Source organism: Rhea americana, unplaced genomic scaffold, assembly GCF_003343005.1.
Source record: "Rhea americana isolate MKP2758 unplaced genomic scaffold, rheAme1 scaffold_317, whole genome shotgun sequence".
Lineage (NCBI taxonomy): Eukaryota > Metazoa > Chordata > Aves > Rheiformes > Rheidae > Rhea > Rhea americana.
In genome coordinates this window covers 286,370-295,020 of record NW_028186443.1, presented here as the reverse complement: position 1 = coordinate 295,020, position 8,651 = coordinate 286,370, and positions in this window count along the sequence as shown.

Here is an 8,651-nt window from a genome sequence, read left to right as displayed (position 1 = left end):
GCCCCGGCGAGCCCCGTCCGCAGGCGGCCCCGGCGCCCCGGGACGGTTTTGCCACCCGCGCGTTGGCGCCGCGTTGGATGCGGGTGCAGCCGTGTCTGAGCCGCGCAAGCGAGCCGTGCTGTGCGGGCGGGCTGCGTTTGTCGGTTTGCTTTTCCRCTTCCTTTTTCAACGGATGTTTTGTCTCGCTTGTTTGGCTTTAAAAATAAACAAGGAGGCGGTTTCCAYGCTGGGCGCGCTGGTAGAGCGGCGAGGGCCCCGGCCCGCGCCCACCGTCCTCGCCGCTGCGCGCCCCTCGCCTGGCCTGGCCCGGCCTGGCCTGGCCTGGCTGCACCGCGCCGTGCAGGGCTGCCGTGACAAAACCCGAAAACGCAGAATCCTAACGACAACAGCAAATCYACGTAGCCACGAGATACACCTGGGTTTTCTATGAGAAAAAATACCTGGTTGCTGGCAGGAGAGCCTTCGTGCAGAAATCTGCAGTAGTTGCGAATAGTTTCATATACAGAAATTCGGGAAGGAAAAAATAAGGGTTTCAAGYTGTTGCAGCGTTGTGGCAGTCCTTCAGACCTGATACGATGTGACAACGAACAGCTAGCACGCTTTTGCGGTTTACAGACATTTTCTGGGACCTATTAACACGTTGGTAGGACTGCAGTAGTACAGTCATTTTAAGAATTTTGAGTAAGAGAAAACCCTGAGTACCCATAATTCTACTTTTTGGCTTGTTTTTTCCCCTAGAATCTTTTCATAATAGGGTAGACCTGTAATCTGACTTATTTTACCAACCAAGCAATTGTGTGTGCAAAGCTGTTTATCTGAATAGATACTGAGCAATCGCTCAATCTCTCTAATTCACGGTAAGATTGAAAGAGAGCGTTCAGCGAATTCTGTGAATTAGTAAGCAGAAAGCACGTTAAGAATGTTTATATATCATAACGTATTGGTGACTTGAYGCATCTCATTTTGACTTCTTTTTGTGAGGGCTTCATAGCAGTCTAGTAAACGTTCTAACGAGGCTGTAGTAAAAACTTCACTGCTATTAAAGCTTTGCTGAAACGTGCAGAAAGCTGCATCCGTTTAGGTGTTTGCCTGTGTTAGCACAGAGGCTTAGCAATGTAACACTGCAGTTTTAAAATACTGATGTCTGAGATGTTTTCTCACTCCAATAGCTGGTGCATCTGTTAGACTTCAACGCATCTAACCTTTATGTGCATCTGTGGCTTTAAGGCTGAAAAAGTCTATGAAATTAGTTTAATTTTACTGAAATTAATCAAATGTTTAACGTAATGACATTTTTAAATGTTATGCTGGGCTGGGGCCTAAATCGGTAGAATTACAGGAGTCTGCCCAGGTGAATGAAGTTCAGCATTATCAGGACAGAAAACTGACTCCAGGTTTGCAGTACGCAGCGTCACCAGCGCGACACCCACACTGATGGAATTGCCTCGTTCGGCACCCTGGCCGCAAGAGTAAACCTCATCTCTCCGAGGTACCCGCCTTACGGCAGCGGAAGAGCCCTTTTTCTGATGTACCGTATACTTACTAAGGGATCGTTTAATCCTACCGGAAAAGGAACTGCTTTCTCTGGTAATTCCCGCTTTCCACTAGAAAGCTTTGGGGGGACAGATACTCCAGTGGAGCAGACCAGCTCCAGTTTTCCTACGGGAAAGCGTGGCCAGGCAGGGAGGACCGTTTTGGACCTTTGCTGCAAGAGCGAACATCAGCGTAGATCTGCCGATGTTTGACATGGTTGTGGAGGTTTTAGCAAAACCTGCTTCACATCATGGGTGTATCCCGGGAACTGCTGCTGCTCTGACATGMGATCTGTTTTCACAGGTCTGAGCTGAAAGCAACTGCTATCTTTGGGGATCTTTCAGCAGCTGTGCCTTGATTTCAGAATTCAAGCAAAGCCCGAACAGCCACGCTTTATAAAACATCAGCCTCACTGCAGTGAGTCCGGTTTAGTGCTAGCCTGTTTCCAACATTTTGCATACAAAATGTTACACGTAGACTGCCTAGATTTGGTGCAGCAGTGAGCAAAACTCGCTTGCCACAAGGCAACTGTTCTGAGGATGCTAATAGGGCGAGGACAGCAGTGTCAAGTCTTGTGTTYCTGCTGCGTTTACTCATCGATAGATGTACTTGAAGCAGGATGCAAATATTAACAGKCCCTTTTGCAGTGATCGTGCTAGTGTTGTACCATTCTTCACATGCCCTAAAGCCTTATGCTGTCATATTCTGACCATCTTTTGAGCAGGGCCACAAATATATATATCTGTGTCCTAAATATGGGTAATCCTGCTGCTTCCAGCAGGAACTGAGAAGACCTGTACTTCTGCACAGATATTGGTATCCCGCCGGTCAGGGCTCGTAGTGGGTGCAGTTCTCACCTCAGATTTCTCAAGGTGGGTTTTGTTGCAAGGCCTTAAGCTTCAATATTCATAGCCACATGTTTTATTCTGTCTCTAAATTTGGTGTGTTAGGAGCTCTATTTTGCAGTTTTAAAGCATAGTGATCAAATGCCAGCTTTGTGATGGAAGCATTAATTCTGCAGCAATACTAAATAACACAGCCAATCTGGTTAATATTAACAGACAGAAACCACTAGCTATGGCTAGGAGGTTTTCTGGTGCTGCATTTTCTCTGCGTGAGGTTATCCACCTCTGCCAGTGTAGTGGAGTCTGCACAGATGTGGCGCAGACCCTGGCTGAGCAAATGACCACCTGCCTGGGAGTAGAGACCAGATCCGTGCGTGCAGCTGTGTTGACCTAGACACAGCTGTCACAGATGCATCACCGGAGGGGCTGATCTGCTGTTTCTTTAGCTGTCTGTTTGGTGCCAGCTCCTAAACTGAGTAAATACCTGTTGTATTTCAGCGTTCCRTCTTTCCGGCTTCCAGCGAGGGAAGCTAGGGATTGCACGGCTTGGCATGGCTAATGCCATGCTGCCTCCACAGGCACTCTCTCCCTCATCTTCCTTCCTGGAGATGGCAGGATTTAGTGTTTCTGCTGCTACATCTGCGGTGGGGGATCTGCTTTCCAGTCTGTGCAGTCAGAGCAGCCAGCAGCATGAACCTGGCCTTGCACTCGCGTTGCACGTGTAGTACATGAGCAGTCTTCACCTCTTCCACTGTTAGAGCTGGGTGTGTCATGGGTCTCCTCTCCTACAGTCACAGTATTTCCAACAGAAGGTTTTTGTAGGATGTCTAAACTAGGGTATGAACTCAAAATGGTTTCYGTCCAGAAAGGATACCTCTACAAAGACGGTATCCTTGTTTGGGTGCTTGCAAGAAAAACAAAAGGAAGAAAGGGTTGTACTCCCAGAGAAGATGGTGACACGGTGATACCCATCTCTTCTGCAGTTACATTGGGTATTTTGGGATCAGCGAGAAGATGCTCTTTTCTCCCTGATGATGCTATATCACATTGCATATAACAATATCCAGGGAGCCAGACAGCAAAACACTGCCCTTGACTGACTGGCTGCGTGGGAGCGACTCATGGCCATACAGGGTTTCGTATGTACAAAGCTTCATTGATTTATTTAATGTAGTTAAAGCATGCAAAAGGCAGTTTTAAAACTTGCTTATTTTGGTTTAGCTAATCTAGTGAAGCTAGATGGGAAGGAAGTTGGTAAACCTGTTGGGCTGGATGATGGTGATCTCTAGGAGCCTTATTGTCTCAATTCTTAAGTGGCTTCAATTAAACAAAGCAGAGAATTCATAGATTAAAACAAGGTTTTCCACATAAAGTTTGCAAAGGCTTAATTAAACCAGTTGAATTAAATTGATGTGTGCTTTTGCAAGGCCACCAGATTAGATGCTACAGTGAAGAAGTGCTTTCCTATCACCCACTCACAGCACTGGGAAGACCTGCATCCCATTGATAGTCTCTGCTTTTTCTGAAAAGGGTTGCTGCCCTGTGGTCAGATAATTAATAAATCTCTCAGTAGCACCATCTGGCAACTGATTTAATTTAGCTCTTTACCCAGTTGTAACAAATTTAAGGATTAAGTACGTGGTGACTTTGGGGAGACTGTTTAAGCACGGATACTCTGCATTTTGCACTAAATATCTTGCATATCCTGCAACAAGGCCCAGACTCAGGAATGAGAAAACGTGTGTGTACAGCTGTGTGATTTTCTCTGGTGAAGAAGGCAAAATGTCTCTGGCCAGTTGCGGATTTCAGTACCTTCCTTTTACTTCTAAAGCAAGTAGTTTGCCACAATAATGCTTTAAAAATACATACTGAATCTGTGAGATTTCCTTTACCCTTTTAGTGTGTTGGTAGTTCTTTTCTATGTAAGCTGCAATTATCTTTCCTTTCATAATGCTCAAGTCATCTCTCTTTTGATACTAACATACTATTATATGGAAAATTAATAGTCAATATAGTATTCCAGTCCAGGAAATAGCAGGCCAAATTCTAGTTTTTCTGTGCCTTTACGTAAATCTGAAGTGATTCCTGTAAAAGCAGTGGGAATCACTCTAGACCTGCTCTCTTGTAAATAAGAGCAGGACCCTGCCGTGTGAACTCAATATAATGAAAGCTTCTGGAAAAATACAATATGTTTTGGTAAATGGAAAGGAAGCTGAGATAGATAATAAACCTCTGTATGGAAACTGTGATATAAAAAGTAGGTCTTGGGAATCTGAAGATCTTTTGCAACCACTCATCAGCAGCAATTCTTCATTGTTTCTAATCCCAGAATRTGCAGGATACCAATCCACTAACATCTGGATTTCCTCACAGCACTGGTTGCGTTATCTTGACCTGCCTGTGCATCTCACCCAGTATTCTGTATTTCACTCAGCTTCAATAAAAAGTAAGGCAGGACTTTCTAGGGCCGAGTATAGAGCTCTGATCAGAGAGAAATAACTGTACAAACCCTCTGCACTGTGAAAAGCAATTGAATTTTGACAAAATGAGTGACTTACGGCACCAATTTCTGCTGTTGGTTATACCAAATTCTACTCTCAAWCATAGATGAAAAAGGGATACATGGTATTTTATTTAAGACAGTTGCCAGTAACTTGAAGGCACCTGGATTCAGTTCCTAGCTTTGCCGCAAACTTGTTCTGTGATCTTAAGATATGAAGTYTAAGTGACCTGGCAAGGAGATTGCTAGTGCCTTATGCAGATTTCAAAGGGCGATGGAAGCCTAAATACCTCTTGTAGTCTCGGATATACTCTCTCCACTATTTAATTTCCCATCTGGAAAAAGAGGAYGATGATAATATTCTTCTCCCGTCCCCTGGGGAGTTTTCTTTTCACTTTCCGAGGAGCGTTGTTTGCTGCGGCGTGGCTTAGGCTTGCGGTGACCGTCAGCTCTATCTTATTGCAGTGGTTTAATCCCTCCTGCCTGGTGAGGGTGTGGGGGGGACAAGAAGCTGCTTTAATATTTGGTTCATGGTTCGTGTTTAAATGCCTTGAAGAGAAATGTCTGTTCTATATTTGAAGTGCTAACACAGTCTTCAGTATGGCAATGCAAAGTCATCACTCTAAAGGGCGAGCACTGAAAAAGTACAGCAGGCTTTAAGATGATTGTGAATAATGGGCCTTCAGGATCCATCTGCATTAGCTCCTGTGCGCTACCACCTTTCAGTCTGTCAAGCGGGACTGTTGAGAAAACATACTGTTCAGAAGAAGAGGTTAAAAATATGATGTACTATATGAGAAGAGCCATGTGTAGTGTTTATTATAAAGAATGATGTGTGAGATTGTTCCGCGCATTTCCAGACTCAGACCTACAGGGCATTATTCTTGTTTTACTTGCACTATTTTCTCATCTGTGCTATCCTGTCGTCTTTAGAGAAGTTGTACCTTGATAAGACCCATGTAAGTGGCTGATGCAGCTCCTATTAAATTAAGAAAATGGATCAGATCATAAATTCAAAAGGTGATCTGATATTTCACGTGGAAAAGTGATGAAAAAAYGAGCAAAGAGAAGGAAAACTAGGTTAAAGGGTGAGCAGGATACAAACTTGGGAAAATATATTTAATAATATTGTGAAAAAAGGGGCAAAGATGGGAAAATAAAGGATGTATGTGTTATGGTCATGTTGCGAAACCAACATTGCAGCTGACTAAAAATCTGAGCACTTTGTTTCTCTGCCTAATGGTTCTGCTTGGTTGTTGCATGAAACATGGCAAGGGAACTGTGAGATGTGTGGCGTGACTTTCAGAATCCTGTTGCGGAAGCACTTCTTCTGCTAAATGGCTCAAACTCTCAGTCACTTCAGAAAATAGTCTCAATTGCAAAAATATGGATCAGTTCAGAKAAGCAGCAGTTATCCCTGGTATTATTTCAAGAAGAAACATCTAAAAGACTGCATGGTTTTATAAATGAATGTAATGGAAAAAATAGTCATCTTGTCCTTTTTAGTTAATAATCCTAAGTAGCCAGGGATTAGACATTCCATGTGAGGCCTTCCTACAATTTTCAGTTATTTCRTGAAATGACTGAGTAAAACAGCCTTTTTGTGCAGTGGTTGACAATGTCATCTTTTTTCCAGAATGATTGGCTTCATAATATAAATACCACATTATATATAGTATAGGGAAAACTATCAGGTCTAGTACAATTATTGGCAAAACTCCCAATGATTATAGAGCAACCAGTATTTCAACTGCCATGTATTTGTTGAAGACTGTGTAGATCTGGGAAGAATCTTACGTTTTTTAGACATCTCTCAGAAGTTGTTTTAGTCATGAAAATAAAGAGAATTACTAAAATGGTGCTAATKTACGTAGCAACACAGCGTGATTTATAGCAAGTGAAGCTGTAGCAGAGGATGTTATCCCGTTGCATCTGATTCACATAATGATGGGAGTGGGGTTCCAAGCGATGGGAGGAGGCGCTTGGGAGATGGAGCGCGAAGCAGTGCACCGGGTTGTGAAGCCTCCCGCTCCCGACAGCTTCCGCTTCCCCACTGCTGGTSTTGCTGATGGGGGTCGCAGTTTCGGGAAGCAGCCGCGGTGCCACCGTGCCTGTGGATGTCTGGGAGGACAGGTGCTGCGCCCAGTGACAAGTGCTTCRAGAGATGAGCCCTCAAAAGATAAATGAGCAAAACGAGACAAAGGAGGCCAGGATCTGGAACGTAGTCCTCGTGTGCTGGTGGAAGAGATGTAATGCTGCAAATGTAAGAGGCAGGTAGCAAAGGAAGCCAAGTTAATTCCCAGATTCTGAAGGGATCTCAAAGACTTTCAGCATAAAGCTTTGTTGTAACTGTAGCTGTTCCTGGTTTTGCCCAAATTCCAGGTAATCACAGAGAGACTGAAGCCTGCTATGAATAAAGAAGAGGTAAATAAGATGAGTTTTTCTCAGGATGTTGCTGGTGTAAAGGTCATTAAGGTTTTGTTCCTCAACCTTAGCACTCACAGTCCCGGTGAACCCCTTGGCCCCCTGCGTGCTTGTTCCTTCCTGAGGCAGCAGCACTTACCGTGCTAAGCACGGTGATTTAAACAACAGCTTGCGAGGCGAATTGAAGGAGGCAGAAAGTGATCCATGGATCATAGCAGCCTCTTTCCAGTAGTGAATCCGACCAGACATTCTTTGCTGTAGTTACTCAGATTTAAAATACTTCTCAGTTTCACTCTCAGTAAGTGTTTTCATACAGCCTAACACAGTGGGGTTTCATATTTAGAAGGGACAGCTTTGCACCAGTAGAGATGTAACTGTGCTGCGCTTCGGTCCGGAGCACTTGTATAAAATACACGTGAAGTCAACACCTCTGCTTCGTTCACCCGGGGGCACGATTAGTGCAAGGCCAGCCCGGCTGCGCCTGCTCCGTGCCAGTTCCCTGCCTCTWTCTCCACATAGGTAGAAAAATATTTCAGGGATTTTGAGGATTGTTGTTTAGACACAGATAGTGATAATTGATCGTAAGTAGTGAGACAGGATGAACTGAGAATAGTGTCTTCTCATTTTAGGTTTTGTCAATATAGTAGTTTCTTCAGAGAGGCTCTGTCTTCCCCTTAGGGCATTTAAATCAGCAAAGATGCCGGGAGTTCAGGGAAGCATGAGGGGATATTGCCTGAGGATTTGATGGTTTTTCCCTTTTTCCAGGCTGAGTCTCTTCATATGTAGCATCCTTTGGAGAAGAGGGGGGAGACTAATTTTTTTCTACAGATGAAAAATATGATCTTCCTAACCTGATAAGCAATGAACCCTGTTCAGAGTAGGACATTACTCCTTAGCTATTGCTGTGTGATGCCAGTCTATCGACCCTAAGATAAGCTGCAGAGCTCCATAAAGGAGGGGAATCATTCCCTAATCACGGTGCTGTTGTAGTTCCAGGATAATTTCCCAAGGAATCAAGTGTTCAGTGATGCAGTGGGAATTTTTTCATTGACTTAGAATCAGTAAGGTTGGAAGGGACCTCTGGAGATCGTCTAGGCCAACCTCCCTGCTCAAGCAGGGTCACCTAGAGCACGTAAGACAGGGTTGCATCCAGGCAGGCTTTGAATATCTCCAGAGAAGGAGACTCCACAACCTCTCTGGGCAACCTGTTCCCAGTGCTCCCTCACTCTCACACTGAAGAAATTCCCCCTCACGTTCAGGCAGAATTTCCTGTGGTTCAATTTCTGCCCATTGCCTCTTGTCCTGTCACATGGGACAACAGAAAAGAGTTTGTCCCCGTCCCCTTGACA